Source organism: Rhinoderma darwinii, chromosome 5 (assembly GCF_050947455.1).
Source record: "Rhinoderma darwinii isolate aRhiDar2 chromosome 5, aRhiDar2.hap1, whole genome shotgun sequence".
NCBI classification, from domain to species: domain Eukaryota; kingdom Metazoa; phylum Chordata; class Amphibia; order Anura; family Rhinodermatidae; genus Rhinoderma; species Rhinoderma darwinii.
The window spans coordinates 60,155,706-60,173,063 of record NC_134691.1 but is presented as its reverse complement, the minus strand read 5'-3'; the positions used below and the strand labels follow the sequence as shown (position 1 = coordinate 60,173,063).

Below are 17,358 nucleotides of genomic sequence, written 5' to 3'. Positions count from 1 at the left end.
ACATGTCAGAAGTTTTGATCGATGGGGGTTCTAGACCCCCACCAATCGTTTAAACGAACTTGCAGTGGTGTCCTCACCCAAGCAATTTGCCTCTTCTACTGCGATTGCCAATCCCTAGTATGCCTGAAGACAGGCTCGCATAGAAAGTCTATGAGTGAATCATCAAGCTGATGACTGATGCGCCCTCCCTCTGGTTGGGTTTTGCACCAGTTGGGAAAGATAATTATCTATAGTTATTGACAAATACCAATTATCTTTTATACGATCTACAGGTTTCAGTTTCCCAATTTATATCTAGGTAATTGAACTCACCCATAATAGCTACCTCTTTGTGATTTGCTGTCTCATCTATTTGCCTTACCAGAAGATTTTTTGTGGATTCTGTAATATTTGGTGGCTTATAGCAAACCGCTAACAGCATTTTATTATGGTATTTCCCTCCATGTACTGTATTTCTAACAATAGTGACCCCCACATGATAATTTCCCTCATATATATTGTACCGTAGTGCGGGCTTTAGGCAGGACTTTATATAAAGGCAAACCCCTCCCCCTTTCCAGTTTTTACAAGCTTTCTGAAGAGACAGTAATCCTGTAAGTTAGCCACCCAGTCATAGATATCATCCAGCCATGTCTCAGTTATCCCCACTATGTCATACTTTTCCTGTGACATTATTATTTCCAGTTAAACAATTAAATTTGTCAGGCTTCTAGCATTGGTTAAAATATATTTTAGCGATTTTGGGTAATTTTTAAAAATTAAAAAATTCTTTTCCAGCCCCAGTTTCATTATTAAGTCCCACTATCTTGCCCTCTACATGTGTAGTTGTCCTCCCCCAATACCTAAGATTTAAACACTCCTCCAACATCTTAGCCATCTTATCACCAAGCACAGATGCACACCCCCCCCCCCATTCAGGTGCAGCCCATCCCTAACGAAGAGAGTGAGACCATAACCAGCAGAGGTTAGTCCAGTTCTTCAAGAACCCAAACCCCTCCTTTCTACACCAGTTCTTGTGCCATTTGTAGTGCAGGTAGTCTTTCAGAAAATACTACATTTGCGGTCCTTGCCCAAAGCTAAATCCCTGAAATTATTTTTAAGATCATTCCACCTACCTCTAACTTGAAATACCTATGTATTCGAAATAAAATGGCTCTCGTCTGGAAGAAAGAAAACTTTCTAGGTGACTACTCTGTTAGTCAATTTCCGATTACACTATTAATATCCAAATTAGAGACACCCAGGGTAGTCATGTATATTTGGCACTATAGAGAAACAGGTCTTTTCCTTATGGAGGAGAGCTATTTTGCATACTTTTTTCCAGGAAGAATTGCCCTTTGGACTCCCTACTAGCTGGTTCTCCGTAAGGAGAATCAGTACTTACCAAGGCAAGTATTTATTATATCCTGTGCATGTAAAATGTACAGAGAAAATTTAGGGCTTACCTTAGGTATGTCTTAGTAGGAATTCATATAGATAGTCTTAGGGCCTTTGTTAGTCCCAGGGCAGTTCTTTAGAACCTTCAGCCTCATTATAAGGAGGAAAAGGGAGGCCCCTCCTGTGTGTTGCTTAATCACTATTCAGTGGTTAAAGGTTAAATCGGCAGAATCAGAACTTTTGCAATCCCAGGATTTGCAGTCTCAGTAGTCATACCCTAAAACCCCTTCCCCTACACAGGTGATCGTGTGGGCACAACCGTGATCACAGCAGAGTAAATGTATGGGGCTTGGAGTTAAGTACCAGTTACTAGCACCATAGATTTGTTGTATAGCACAGGATGGAAGGAGTTAAGAAACTATTTTGCCCTGAAATATATTATATCCTCAGCACAGATAGAAGAGAATACAATAAACCATTCAGTTCTTAGAAACCTAGATATTTGACACAGTGACATTTAACTGAATGATGAATCTGTACAATATAAATCTATTGAATTCTAGCACAATGCAGTTTGAGCCTGTTTCAGGAAAACTGGTAATGTACAATACACAAATAGTTTTTGCTCTAAACTATAAATCAGTGATATGAAAGTTAATTAAAATAATAAAAAGTTTTCATTGACATTTATATCTGTCTATGATTAATGGCTTACTATAATTAGATGCTCAATGTTTCCAGGGACAATAGGAAAGTAGAAATGTAAAAAATACTGCTCTTAAAAAACATCATGTATTAGCAGCATATTCTTGTTATTTTAAACTATGAGCATTTTTATTTTAACTCTTAATATTATATTGAGACAAAGTTAAACACCTTTAATCTAATGGCTAGAAGTCGTTCCAAAACCATATTGCCAAGAAATAAAGGATAGTCCGGTATGTACCAACTACTAAGTGTTTAGAGAAGAGTTACAATGCGTTCCTCAGAACAGGCTGTGCAAGACAGATGGCATCTTTCCTGCACAACCCACTCTGAAGGATTTATGTCATCCTGTTCCTACGGCTTTGTAACTAATGCATTAGTAGAGGGGAGCACCAGATCTTAAGTTCAGGGCCTGAGGTTCAGGCAAAAAATTACCTGTCCCCTGAGTAAGTATTTTTCAACATGTTACTAACTTTCACTCTGTAATTATAATTAAGGGGGTTTTACACTGGCAGATTATCGTGTAGACGAGTGTTCATAGAACGCTCGTTGCCGATAATTGCCCTGTGTAAACAAGGGAACGATCAGCAGATAAACGAGCAAACGCTCAATCATCTGCTGGTCGTATAGTTTTAAAAAAGTAAAATATTACCGTTGTCGGCAGCACATCTCCCTGTGTAAACAGGGGACGCGCTGCCAACATGTGGTTTTCGAACATGCGGGAAAGAGGCGGCAAAACCACACTGTGTGAACACACTCTTAGGCCCTGTTCACACAGAGGTTTTTTTGCAGGCAGAAAAAAAATCTGACTCAGAATTCCATCAGGAATTTTGAAGCCGATTTTAAACTGCCTGCACTTTTTCTCCGCTGTTTTCACGGCAGTTTTCGCTATTGAAAATAATACAAGAAGCATGGGCAAAAATGCCACGAAAAACGCAGCCGAAAAGATTTCAATCGGAGGTCAGAGGTGGAAGCCGCAATCAAGGAAACGCTGCTTTTTTCCCCCCGTGAACGGTCAAAAGCCACACGGGAAAAAAACGCCTCTCCCTTTTATTGAAATCAATGCGTGGAGATTTCGGGGGTTTTATGGCGCTGGTTCCGACGCGGTTTCCATATCAAAATCAGCGTCAGCAAGCTCTGTGTGAACAGGGAGTTATATCTCTGTTTTTTAATACTTTATTACCACCTTAATAATGGCAGTTGTCTGTTTGACAACGTCCATTACTAAGGTGGGGCTTAGTGTTAGCCGTTAAAAAGGCAGCAACTAACCCCTATTATTATCCCGGTACCCACCACCACCAGGGGGTATCAGGAACAGCCGGGTAAGATCCAGTACCCGACCATCTGTAGTGATGGTATGGCACTGGGGCGGATGCAGGCTGGTATTATTAAGATGGGAAGGGCCAAAAACAGTGGCCCTTCCCCTTCTGGTAATGCTAGCCTGCTGCTGCTGAGCTGTATCTGTCTGGTTGTGAAAAAAAAAAACAACGTGGGGCCCATTTTCATAACCAGCATATTGTTACAGTATAAGAGCATTAAGAATGTTCAGTTACTATTTATTGTTTCTAATAACAGGGGAGGGGCTGTGACAACCCTCATTTCCATTAAAGAGATAGTACTTGGTTGTCACCATGAAATATCATGACTGAAAAATGGTCATGATGGACCATGTATATGCGTTGCCAAACAGGTAATTTCTGAACACACTAAATAGTTTCTGTGTTTTTCTGATGTAACATTTCAAGATCAAAATTCTTATTACAAGCTGTTTTACAATATCACAAGGGAAAACTTTTACTGTAGCAGAGTTTGGGACTCTAAAAATGCTGAAGTCAACATTGCAATATAAAGTTTCTACTGAGAGCTGCTTCATTTCTGTTTCCCTCTATTTTATAGAGCTGAGGAATATGTGTAAATCATGCATCATGTTTGATTGAGGATTACAATTACTTTTGAGCCAGTAATATTTTAGAAGCTCTGCCAAAGCTAAAGAGGAGTTTCTGTCATGTGAATTATGTAAAGGATGGCTGTTGTCTGAGCTCTGCTTTGTGTCAGAAAATATTGCTCTCTTGGTAATTCAGATAAACTCTATAAAAAAAAATACTACAGGGACGTTCTACATTTTTATTTTACATTGAAAAAATGTTGGAAAAAAAAGTTTCTCCACTTACTTTAGGCCAGATGCCTTTGAGTTTTTACAATGTTACTGTTCTGACCTTGAACTTATTTACATATTTTCGTACAATGATAAAGAATCAGTAAGGGTAGCTGCTGCGGGTGCTAAGAGTCCCATCACAAGGTGGGATGCCCAGTTGATCCTGGCCCTACCCCCTTTTTCCATGGGCAGAATAAGGGGCACCACGCTGTTTTGATGCAGTTTTTTTTCTGACTTCAGGGGCTAGGGAGTAAGAGGAATAAAGGAGTATTCCTATCTTAAAAATGTATGGCACATGCCCAGGATATGCCATAAATGTCTCATAGATACAGGTACCAGCTCTGGGATCTGCAACTATCTTGAGAACGGGGGTCTCCCGACCCCGTCCCCAGCTGGTGAAGCAGGTACTGCATTCAGGCAGAGACTGTGTGGAGAGATAGTCGAGCTTATGGAGACAGCGTAGCTCGCTGTGCTGCTCTATTTCCTTAACCCCCAAAGAAGTTAATGGGAGTAAAGGAGACAGTGTATTACACAGTGCTATGCTTTTCAACTGCTTCCCTGAATATGCCGTAAATTTCTAAGATGAGAACAGTCAGGTAGTGTTAAAGGGTAGACCCACCTTGCTTTTCGATGGGGTCAGTTGGCTTCACCCCAGTTGCTTATAGTGCTCGTGGGGAGTGGGTTGTGGTCTCTTAAATTCTCCCCAATTTTGCTGGTTGATTTCTCATCTTCCTTGCCCTGCTTTCTTTTTTATTTATTCCTTTAACTAAAAAATACAAATTATATTTGATGAAGTAAAGCAGAAATAAAACGTTAAATATTATTGCTTTTATATAGTGGAACTTAATGGTATTTGTTTGTTCTATGTTACTTTTGCTTGCTTTGCAGTTAAAGCTGGTGGTAGACATTACGGATGCCGAATTTTGAGGTTTATTTAAAGACTTTTATCCCATCTAGTGAATATTCACAGGGTGGTGTCACAATCACAAGTAAAAAGGAAACATCAGTTTTGCGTTATCCGCGCTTTGTCTGGTTTTAACGTGAATGACTGCCAGTGTGTCTCTACTACGGCTCGACTTCTGATATAGGATGCTTGTGGTTGCATTGTGGTATGTTTATTATTACTTCTACTACATGTGTTGATTAAAGGGGTTGTCAAGTTTAGAAAACCCAGTTTGATGTCCCCTATTAGGGAATTCTTAGTTCATAGAGAGACCAGAGTGGAGAGCTGTTACAAAGAGTGTCTCCTGCCCTGGAGGACCTGTCCTGTCCTGCATTCCACACACAACCCAGTGATTTTAATGCACACTGTTTATTGCTTAGTTTTCCCAGTGGTGGAGCTGCAGGGAAATGTAACACTTACTGCCAGGTTACCCTACAGATTACAGTCGATTTCTGGGGGTCCCAGCAGGGAGGCACTTTGTGTTCTGCTTATTTTCAAGTACCCTTTTTTAAAGAAAAGACTGTCAAAAGTGGAGAACCCCTTAAAGGGAAAAATAGCTGTGGCAGACCTCTACCTATAAAAATAAATTATCTGGTGTTTGCGTTATTTGGTTTGGGTGGGCCTTCTATTCATGAGAGGTAGTTGCTGCTGTTATAAGTGGGAAGCTCTTAACAGTCTAACCTCCGCAATACTACACGTCTCTACAGCCAAATCATTACTAGAAATGAAGGAAGGTTTTAACTGTAGCTCCGCTTCCTTCCTACAAGAATGAGAATTGTAGGAGCAATGTGGTTTCAGATGCTCCTTTCCGCAGATGTTGTGGTGGCGTGAATTGCCAGCAGAAATGGGAAACACTTTTTCCTATGGAGCACTACTTCTCTATGTACATGCCCTGAAAGGAAAGATGTCATGATTTATTTTTTAAATTAATTTATGTGTTTTTATTTAATACAATTTTATATGTACTTAATTTATTTTTTCACATATTTTTTATATTAACACTTTTTTACATTACTGGGGGCTGCCCTGTTTTATTTCATCTGTGTATTTGTCTCTTAGGGTCTGTTCACATCACCGTTCCTTTCCGGGGTTCCGTCTGAGGTTTCGGAAGCGGAAAGCGAACGCTGATGTGAACAGGCCCTTAACGACACATACACAGATGGAATATGGCAGCTACAGGGCATAGGATATTACAAACGGAACCATTTTGTTACATCCTGGGCTCCTGCTGTCTCGCTCTGTACTGCGCATGCAGAGCGACCCAGCATAGAAGCTGGTTTGTAGGGGGAAAGCCGGCGCCATTTTGGTGAAGACCAGCTGCAGGTGTGTGTGTGTGTGTGTGTGTGTGTGTATGTGTGTGTGTGGCGTTCATGCTACTTGGACCCCCAGTGTTCATCTGTTTATTGCAGAGGACCCCAGGTAAAGTTAAGCATTGCATGGTGTGCAATGAAATATATGGGCTCTCTGTCTAATATACAGTGAGAGAGATGCTCTTTTTATTCACTCCCACTCTGACTAATAGCAGGAGGTCCCAAACAAAAGTTTCCCCTCTATTAATTCAAAATCCCCTAATAGGGTATTTGAAAATGGACAACCCCTTTAAAGCCAAACCAATAACTCAAGTATCCTTAAGGATGTTGCAGTGAGAATAAAATAATAGTCATTGGCATATTTAAAGGGGTTGCTCAGGCTTTTGTCTATTTTATCTAGCCCTCTTATCCATGAAGAATAAGAGTACTTTCCCAATAAATATAAAAAATATGCCAACCCTGATTACGGCGCCCACTGACATGAACGCCACTGCCGTAAACATAGCAGCGGCGATCAGGTCCATACATGCCCCCTCTTTTAATATCTGTGCATTGTATAGGGCACCAGCACATTGCACATAAGGAGTATACCCGATGCCGCTGTAACACATACTGACAGTCCATAGAATGGGACATAAATGTGACATTGGCGAGAGTCCCCCAACTGATCAGCAGAATGAAGAGGGCATGGTGCATTATTAAATCGAGCTATGCTGCACTTCTAGACACATCTGCACATTAGGACAATCCACTGTACCTGGATTAACATTGATCAGTAATTGTAGGGACCACTACCAAACAGCAGAGTGAGCCGTCTTGTTTCATCTACTGCCACTTGCACCCATTTCTGAAACATTAACACCTTAGGGGAGCGCCGTATTTGGCTCATTTTTGTCTTCACTAAACAGCAGAGTGAAGGGGCTGCAGAAATCTTTTAAATGGGGCTCAGCTGTAGAACCAAACAATGCCGGACATTCAGATGAGCCTCTGTACCTGAATAACCATTGAAGGTGCCGTGCTATTCACTGGAGCAGTGTGATCCAGTGGCGTAGCTATAGGGGTCGCAACGGTCGCAGTTTCAACCGGGCCCGTAAGCCTAGGGGCCCACAGGGCCCCCATTGCCACACAGCGCTGACCGCGCTGTTCGCGCTTCCAACTGTATTTGCATCCTCAGGACGCAGATACAGTTCAGTTCAATGCTAGAGCCTTGTAGTGACGTCATCGCGCCCGTCTGCGCCGAGTCACTCACAGCACAGTGAGTGTATTAGGTACATATGAGGGCATTATACTGGGTATAGGAGAGGGGGCTCATATGGTAGCTGCTGAGGGAGCATTATACTATATGGGGGGGCCTTATACTGTATAGGACAGCTAAGGGGGACATTATACAGTAGGGGACAGCTATAGGGGCATTATACTGTATGGGGCAGCTATGGGGGGCATTATACTGTATGTGGCAGCTGTGGAAGGCATTATACTGTATGGGGCATTATACAGTATGGGGCCGCTATAGGGGGCACTATACTTTATGGGGCATTATACTGTATTTGGCAGCTATGGAGGGCATTATACTGTATGGGGCAGCTATGGAGGGCATTATACTGTATGGGACAGCTATAGGGCGCATTATACTGTATAGGGGCATTATACTGTATGGGACAGCTATGGGGGGGCTTTATACTGTATGGGGGCATTATACTGTATGTGGCAGCTATGGAGGGCATTATACTGTGGAGGAAACTATGGGGCACATTATACTGTGGAGGCATTCATGGGGTCTGTCGGGCAAGGCGGCTGGGCATAGGCGTGTGCAGGGGTCTGCTGATGTTGGGGTGGGGTAGGAGGGCCCAAGCTGAATTCTTGCACCAGGGCCCATGAGCCTTTATCTACCCCCCTGGTGTGGTCCCTGCTTTCTTCTGATCAATGGGGGTACCAGGGGGGTCAGCTATTAATATTTCAATCTTATATCCAAGAAAACCCCTATTATGCTATCCAGGAAGACAGCTATCATTGCAGATGTAGAGTACAGATTGTAATTTTGTCATACAATCATATAAACACAAATATAATTGGACAGAGCAAACTCCCCAATATTAAAAAAATGTTTTTATACTGAGATGTGCTGTCAAACAAGATTTTATCCTATAAGTTTACTATTACACCAAGGGAAATTTCTTTACTAGTGAGTACCAGGCAAATTCTTGTCTTTTTGTCCCGATTTTCTCTGGCTTAAACTGTGGGGCCGATCCTAAATGAACAGCAGCGTTTCCAGTACCCCAGCGGTGGATTTGCTGAGCAAAAGAAAAACAGCGAAGTCTGAAAGATTTGACCCTTACAACTATCCATAGTCACAGTGGCGGAGAAAATTATCGTTCAGTTAGGACGCTGAGGCAGGTAAAAACAAAGACGATCATGCAGAATTGAAACCACATGGAGTGGTGAGACTAATATAATTTTATCTGCTTATTTACCCACTGCGTGGAGCTCGTAAATATGGCACTGCCTGATGTGAAGCTCCGAGTCTACCCTTTATGATTACATTTTGTCATGCAGGGCTGATTGTCATATGGGTATTGCTACAACTTAGTGCTGCCTAACAAGATCTTAGAGCCTAGCAACAAGATGGTCCATTATGATATACAAGTGAAATTTTCAATTTAGTTTGTAGATTTAATAAACGAGTTGATAGCTTATTAGGCATGAAATAAGTCAATAAACTAATTAGTTGGAAAAACACAAGCAGTTTACTAAAACGTATCATATTAGGAGAACTTCTATTATCCATATGCAACCTTTAACTTGGTGTTTGGAAGAGTTTCTGTCTGCTATCTTTATTCTTTACATCACTGTCCGCAGGTAGAGTGTAAGGGTGCGTCCCTGCTTACCTCTCTCCGGAGGACAGTGCAGGGACATGAGCTGTCGGGCGGCTGAAGTGGCTGCAGCTCCGGACGAAGGAGCGTCTTGGGCGTCATGGCAACGGCCGCACTGCCGACAGCCATGACGCCTGCGCCGAACAAAGAGCAGGGCGAACTCTCGGGCGGCGAGACTGGAAAGAGGAGGGGAAGCGCGGCAAGCAAGAGGGGCGGAGCAGTGAGTGGCGCAAAAAAGGGAGAGGAGGAGAGCGGAAGCCAGAGTGGGTGAAGAAGGAGCAGGACAGAGAGGAACAAGAGAGAAGAAGGAAGTGAGAAGTGAGAGGTGCAGGAAAGGCACCGGAATAGAGAAGGCAGGAGCCTGACAGCACGTGGGCTCCCAGCTGCAGCCTGAGGATAAGAGGAAGAAGGACAGCACGGGTGTTTCAGAGGAAATCCTGGAGGAGCATAGAGGACCGGCCAAAGCACAAGGAGTGTGCCAACAGCCACAGGTACCGTGCCCAGACCTTAAGACCCCTGACCAAGAACTAGATTCCCGCCTAACCAAAGGGCCCGTGTCCTAGTCCGTGACCGTTTCAGGACGTGACATCCCTCGCTAACTACCGCCACCTTACTCCCAAGAGAATAGTCTCAAAAGGGACAAACAACCCTTTCTGAGAAAAGCCCAAAGGCAGAGGACTTGCTATCTCATTCACCGCGCCAGTGCCTCTGCGTGTCCTAGCACCACCTGCCACTCTTGCATGGAACGGTTATAGGTAAAGCACCGCATGGAACCCTTGCATGGAACTGTTATAGATAAAGCACCGCATGTAACCCTTGCATGGAACGGTTATAGCTAGAGCACCGCATGTAATACTTGCATGGAACTGTTGTTTATGAATCTTGTTGGAATAGGAGCAGACAGAAGGAACGGTCGGGTTGACGGGACTTTGTTGGACTATTAGCTGGACTTCGTGTAACCCTTAGCGTCAGCCCGCCAGTTCAGTTGCGTCCTAGGGGTCCACCGTTCGGACTACCGACTGAGGAGAGAGAGGGTTGTCATGAAAGGTTACGGATAGCTCCGCAAGGACCTGTGACGGTGCTAGTAGGTACGTTAGTCGCTGATTCCCACGACGCGATCCGTGGGCCGAGAGTGTGACTCTTACCCTAGGATAGGCTGTCAGTAGTGGGTAGCTCCCGCCGTGACTGACAGCGGCGTATCCTTAGCCAAGCCGGCAACGTGGGGTCAGGCACAACCTCTCTCCGGGGGACTTCCAGCGGGATCGAAGTCCTCAACCTCAGGATTCCTGTCTGCTCCATAGAGAAGAAATTGTTGTTATTTGCTCGCTACAGTAAAGAAGTTGCCCAACAGGAGGTGTGTCTTGTTCATTTCATTCCTACCACGGTAGTTCCTCCTATAACTAGCTTAGGTAACTACATGTCCATTATGCCTTGCCCAGGCATTACATAGGCAGGTGTGGCTCGATCATATCTAGCAAAAGCTATAGTTATATAGGTTGTTCAAAACTATGAACAGGTTGATGAACATCCACAAATTAGGTTTAAGGCACAGGAGAGGCTGCGGACCGTGCCCCATGCATGTCACAAGCAGTGTGTAAAATCCAGCCCACTGCAGGGAGGGTGCAGAAATGATTGGTTGGCAATAACTTTATCATCTACATGAAAAAGGTAGCAGCATGGAGGAGATTTTGTGAAAACAGTGGAATACACAGATTACTGAGAAGTTTTGCAGCTGTCACCCAGTGCATTCCTGGATTGTTGCTATGCAATGGCTCAGGACAAATTTGCCGGATATTTTAATATCCAAAAACCTACACGAGACACTAGGGACATCGGACATCAGACATGAAGCTTCTTTTTTTTTTTTTTTTTTAAAGTAGCCATGTATCATGTGAACAGGTCTTGAATTTTTTATCACAAACATTTACCCTGTGAGAAGTACAAAATGAGATTAGCGATAAATATTCTACTGAGTGCGGAGGAGGAAGTCATTGCTTTCTATTTTAATAACTGACAGGTGATTTTTAAAGTATTTAACATGACTTATTCCAATTTAAAAGAGTAAAGTAATTCACAGTTAGAAATATAAAAGTTACAGCATTTTTTGGCAGTTATCCATTTCAATTTGATTTTGTTGCTGTTTTATCAGTAAATGCGAGAACCCATGAAGGCGGAGCATGGTGATCTGTTCAAATATTACATTGCATAACTGTACAACAGCTTAGAATAATTGGTTAGCTCATCGCAACCTCAAAAATGTTTCCCAAAATTCAGAGGTTAAAATGTATGATTGCGGGGGGCCCCATTACAGGGACCACAACCATATTACTAGAACAGGGATCCTGTTCTTCCTCACCACATGATCACAGTGAGGAGAAGTTTGAAAGGAGCGGTGGTTGAGGATGCACTCTGCGCCTCCATTCAACGTCTACGAAGACAGCATAGAACAACGCTCGCCTATTTCCGCACGCCGCTCCATTCATATTCCTCTTCACCCTAGTCACGTGGTAAGGAGGAAGGGGGGACTTGGGAACACCGTTTTAGTCATCGGTGGAAACACCAGCAGTGGGGCCCCCAGCGATCATACATTTAGCAACTATCCTGTGGATAGTTGATAAATGTCATTTGTGAGAAGACCCAGATAAAAAAAATATTTCTGCAGAATATACTAAAAGTGTTGTTAAAGGGGTATACCCATGTTATGGCATATAGCTAGGATACGCCAACACTTTATAATTGATGGGAACCCAACCTCTAGATCCACCACTGAACCAAAAAATAAAGGGACCGAATTCTCTTCGATTTTTCCCCTGCATAGCGCTGCTTTAGTCTACCTGCTGTGCAGGAAACTGCAACACAGCTCCATTCAAGTGAATGGGGCTGTGTTGCAGTTCTCCGCACAGCGGTTGTAAAATACTGTGAAGGAGCTGCAGCACTTAATTAGCTCTGAAGTCCATCACTTAATAATAACCTCTAAGCACCAACATATTCCGCAGAGTTTAACAATTGGGGAATAAAAAACAATGTAAAATGACAATGAATCAAAACAAATGTGTGGCACCATCTACAGGTGGGCTGTCTGGCACAATCTGCATGGGGGGCTGTGTGGGACCAGCTACAAGGGGGCTATGTGGCACCATCTGCAATGGGGACTGTGTGGCACCATCTACAAGGGCGGGGCTGTGTGGCATCATCTACTGTACAAGGGGGAGCTATGTGGCACCATCTGCAAGGGGGGCTGTGTGGCACCATCTATAAGGGGGCTGTGTGGCACCATCTACAAGGGAGGTCTATGTGGCACCGTCTGCAAGGGAGGGCTGTGTGGCATAATCTACAATGTTGGCTGTGTGGCATCATCTACAAGGGAGGGCTGTGTGGCACCATCTACAGGGGGGCTCTGTGGCACTATCTACAAGGGGGGCTGTGTGGCACCATCTACAATGGGGGCTGTGTGGCACTATCTACAGGGGGCTGTGTGTGGTGCTATCTACAAGGGTGCTGTGTGTGACCTCTTTAATTTATTCTCTTTAATTTATTGTTATGGCAACTCCCTTATATAACTGTATTGCTTGTAAAGTGTACAAATGGTTTTATGCTCGGGTTACATTAAAAAAAATTCACCTCATTGATTGGTAGAGAAAGCAAACATGTCGAGGGGGAAGAAAATGTCAGGAAAGAAGTTGGGGGGCGCCAATCTGAATCTTTGCCCGTGGTTCAGGAGAACCTAGCTACGCCTCTATCCTAGCGATTCCATCACTCCTAATGGTGGAAATAACTTTTTGATAGAAATTTCCCTTGTTGTGTGTATGCCTTGGTAGATTTGCTATTTGAGAGTCTGGGAAAGCTGAATGATAACCCCTAAAGGAGCTGTAAATGTTGTCTATTAGTTTTCCCAGAAACAGAAATAACTAAGAAATGGCAGAAAAAAAAGACAGAAAACTATAACTTAAAAACCTATTTTCTGGGGATTTATTGGTCTTTTATTTTTTTATTTTTTTTGAAAGAGCTGTACCATCTATAGATGTTTTATTATGCTTTTTGTTTTGTCCTCCAGACTAACTGCTGGGTATTTGAAGACTAAAGACCAACATTTTGTTACCATTATCAAATGTCATGAGGAATCATTATTTTTACAGAATATGGTTGCTTATAAAAGGTCACAATAACATAAGACAATTTTATTCTTTTTTGGTAACTGCCTTTTAAAACCTCTATAATGATAATCGTCTGAGAAGAGTTGTATTTCATTTAGATAATTACATTGTGTAGAGCAAGTGACAGCCCAAAATCAGAACATAAAGTACATAATGATAAAATTGTATTCACTATTTTAAATATCAAGTTGAAATCAGTTCTGTGTGTCATTCTAATGACGAATGTGTTATTCGCAGGCGCAGGCAACAGGTAAATCAGATTTTTGTTTTAAATTATACATAGCTTGTCTTTAACATTGATAGCTTAGGATAGCCCCACTCCCCACCTACAGTATTTGCTTTAGATATGTTCACATTGAAGTTTTTCCATTGTATGTTGGGCATATGTGCTATAAGGGCCTATAAACCAGATGGATGCCAAAAGAGGGTTGCCTTTTTAGGCACCCCCTATGCAGGTTATAACTTTTTTTAACTAAACAATATAGGAAATTCTGCTGCGCTTTCCTATACGTTGGGCAACTGCAAAAAAAATGCATACTATGGGGTATACATTTTTTTTGCATGGCATCCTATGCATGGCGCATTCTATTGTATGGTCCCCATCAGTCTTTGTTTACTTGGTCACAGTGCTGATGTGTCAAAATTGAAGCCAATCACTGACCTTATCTCATGTCACCACTGTGGAGCTGTCAGGGCAGGAGCGGCTGGTGAAAGGCGACACAACTCTGAAAAAGTGTGAGTGGCCAAGTAACATTACAGAGCAACGGAGATAAATAGGAGGGAATGGGTGAAGCTGTTATTATTAAATTGTGGGAGATGAATATCCATAATGGAGGAATATTACATGTAGTTGTCAACTAAGACCAAAGAACAAGTGGAATATTTAAGCAGTGAAGTAAAATTGTAAAAACCATTCTGAAAACTCAACATTGAAACTTTAAAAAAAAACTTCATGTTCATTTGGTTCAAAACAACGCTCTTTCAAGGAAAACTGTGAAAATCTATGATCCTTAAGAGGCCAAGACTTTCCTTATAGAGTAATAGAAATAACAGTGCCCATTATCTGTTGACTGTACAAAACTTCATATCCCTTACATACACACTTCCATGCTGGGTATAATTTGCCCACTAATAGGTACCGTAGACTGGTGAAAAAGATTTGGGAGGACTGAATCCCTATTGGGTCCTTCACAGGCATCTTTCACTTAGGAACGTTGTGCCGGACATAATATCGCAGAACACCAAGACACCACAGCATTAGGTTGGATATTGCTGGTAAAGTATCTGCTGGTCTTAAAGTATTTGTCTGACTTCTCAAGCACAACATTCAGTAAATTGTCAACTGAGAAAAATGCCGAAATCAAAATTGATCAATAGAGGAACTGGTATCAACTAAAATAAACCTAAACTCTACTGTGCGGGGAATATCTGCTGAGGCACAACTCTGTAGGAGACAATCATTTCTAAGGGCACTACTGTTTTGGTTCAATTTTATTTTTGAATTGTTGTGTTGTTAACATATTAAACACATTTCTACATATATTGGTATGGATATTAATTGGCACCTATCTACAGTATATGGGTAGATGTTGGTGTAATAGTTCTGTAAATCACTAAGCCAGTGGGTGAAGGTGTTAGACAATCATAATAGACTGAGCCAAAGACCAAGATCAAGAAGAACCCATTCACTAATAGGGCATATAGACAGGGGGTCCTAATGGGACAACCCACACCTGATGCTTGTGTTATTACTATGTATATGAACGACTGTCAATAGCGTACCGTAATACATTAGTCAGTGGCGGATTTTACCACCACGCAACCAACGCTATTGCGTTGGGCCGTCAGAAGTAAGGGGGCCCCTGTCGAGCCTCCTGAGAGCGCCACCACTTTCAACTGTATCTGCATCCTCAGAACGTAGATACTATTGTGGACAGTGGTGTAAATAAAACACCCGGCAACACTTTAAACTGTATCTGCATCCCTAGAATGCAGGCACAAACTTTTAATTGTAGCTGCGTTCTCAGGATGTAGACACAATTGAACTTAATGGTGGAGGAGAGAGTTGCCAGCACCCTGCTCCACCATTTACTTACTGACCCCTGACCTCGACGCAGACGGCGCAATGACATCAACGCGCCAGCCTGCACCAGGTGCTGACTGTACAGGCCAGAAGAGACCTGAAGAATAGGCTGCTGATACGGGGCTAGGTGAGTAATACTTTTTTTATGTTAAGGGGCAGTATTTCTGTATGGGGAGGCACTAAGGCTAAGGGAGCATCAGTAATGTGTGGGGGGGGGCACAAACAGGGCATTACTACTTTGTGGGGGTCACTAAGGGGCATCACTGTGTGGGGGCACAATCAGGGCATTGCTACTTTGTAGGGGTCACTAAGGGGCATTGTAACATCCATGGCCGCAGATCATCGGGATTACTCACCCCTCGACGGCCGCAGCCATGGTCTGGTGAGCGCTGGCCCGCATCTCCTCCCCAGGAGACGCCAGCGCTCACTTCCGCTTCACTCTGCTGTGTAACGTAGGGTGTGCGCGCACGCTCACACCCGGCCTCAAAGGGTCAGTGCAGGCACATATAAAACATCAGCAATTAGCCCATGATCACACAGGACTATAAGAAGGGCCCTGCCCCTTTGCTCATTGCCTGAGCGTTGTTAGTATTCCCATGTTAGTATTTGCAAATGGTCCCTTCGTGTTTACCTTGTTCCCATTGTACCCGTGTCCTGCTACCTATATCCTGTGTTGTAGTTGTTCCTGTGCCCACTAAAGAGTTGAAGTCTAGTTCTGCCACGTCTGCTGTGTTACACCATGTCTGGTGTCATCTGTCTCGTCTTCATCACCTGCCGTCAAGATCCCATCTGTGCCTAGCCATTGCTACTGTCTGGACTATCACACGTACCCCTGTGCTGGACTTTGTATATTCTTGGCACACTGTTGTTTGGCCAGCTGCTATCCCGCTACGGTGGTGCGGCCCAGTGGGTCCACATACCCACAGATCGTGACAGTACGTTTAGGCCATGGAACCCGCTGGTCAACCCAACACCGCGACGACGTCACAAGCCATGCTGACAGAAATGAGTGACCTTTGGTCACAACAGGACCAACTCCTCCAGGCAGTGAACATTATTGCGCATCGGATGGATACGCAAGCTGCAACCTTCCCGGCACCTGCTCCTATTGCTCCTGCTCCTCCTCCTCCTACACCTCCTGGCAGTACAGGTTCTCTATTTTCTCTGCCATTGCCTCCCCATTACAATGGAGACGCGAGGACCTGCAGGGGATTTCTGAATTAGTGTCAGATTCGCTTCACTCTACATGCCAGTGCATTTCCTTCTGATCGCGCAAGGGTCGCATTTATAGTTTCTCTCCCTACTGACAAGCCCCTGGCATGGGCGAACCCCATCTGGGAAAGACAGGGACCGCGACCCGTGACCTATGGTGTTTCCTACGGACTTTCTGCACTGTATTTGAGAAATCTGGGCGAGTCTCTTCAGCGGCTGCATCCCTGCTGACCCTACGCCAAAGAGACAACTCCGTGGGCGAGTACGCCATTCAGTTCCATACGCCGGCAGCAGAGCTGATCTGGAACAATGAAGCCTTAGTGGCTACATTCTGGTAAGGTCTTTCCTACAATATCAAAGACGAGCTTGCGACTCGAGATCTAACCTCTACCCTAGTTGACCTCATCCTGCTAGCGACCCGGATTGAAATGAGGATCCAGGAACGGTCTCCAGAGATTCACTGGGTCAGGAGATTGCCCAGGCTGGCAACACCCTCATCAGCTGTTCAACCAAAGGAGCCTACACAAATAGACCATCTCAAGTTGTCTG

The 17,358-nt window shown here is 43.6% G+C and overlaps 1 protein-coding gene across 2 annotated transcripts in view; it reads left to right on the top strand.

Moving 5' to 3' along the window:
- The first annotated feature begins 9,584 nt into the window (after window positions 1-9,584).
- Window positions 9,585-17,358, top strand: part of LRRCC1 (leucine rich repeat and coiled-coil centrosomal protein 1) — a 254,094-nt gene continuing 246,320 nt past the window's right edge. For both annotated transcript variants that reach the window (XM_075826062.1, XM_075826061.1), the window contains exon 1: window positions 9,585-9,851. The gene's annotated coding sequence lies outside the window, so the exon portion shown is untranslated. The remainder of the gene's footprint in view (window positions 9,852-17,358) is intronic.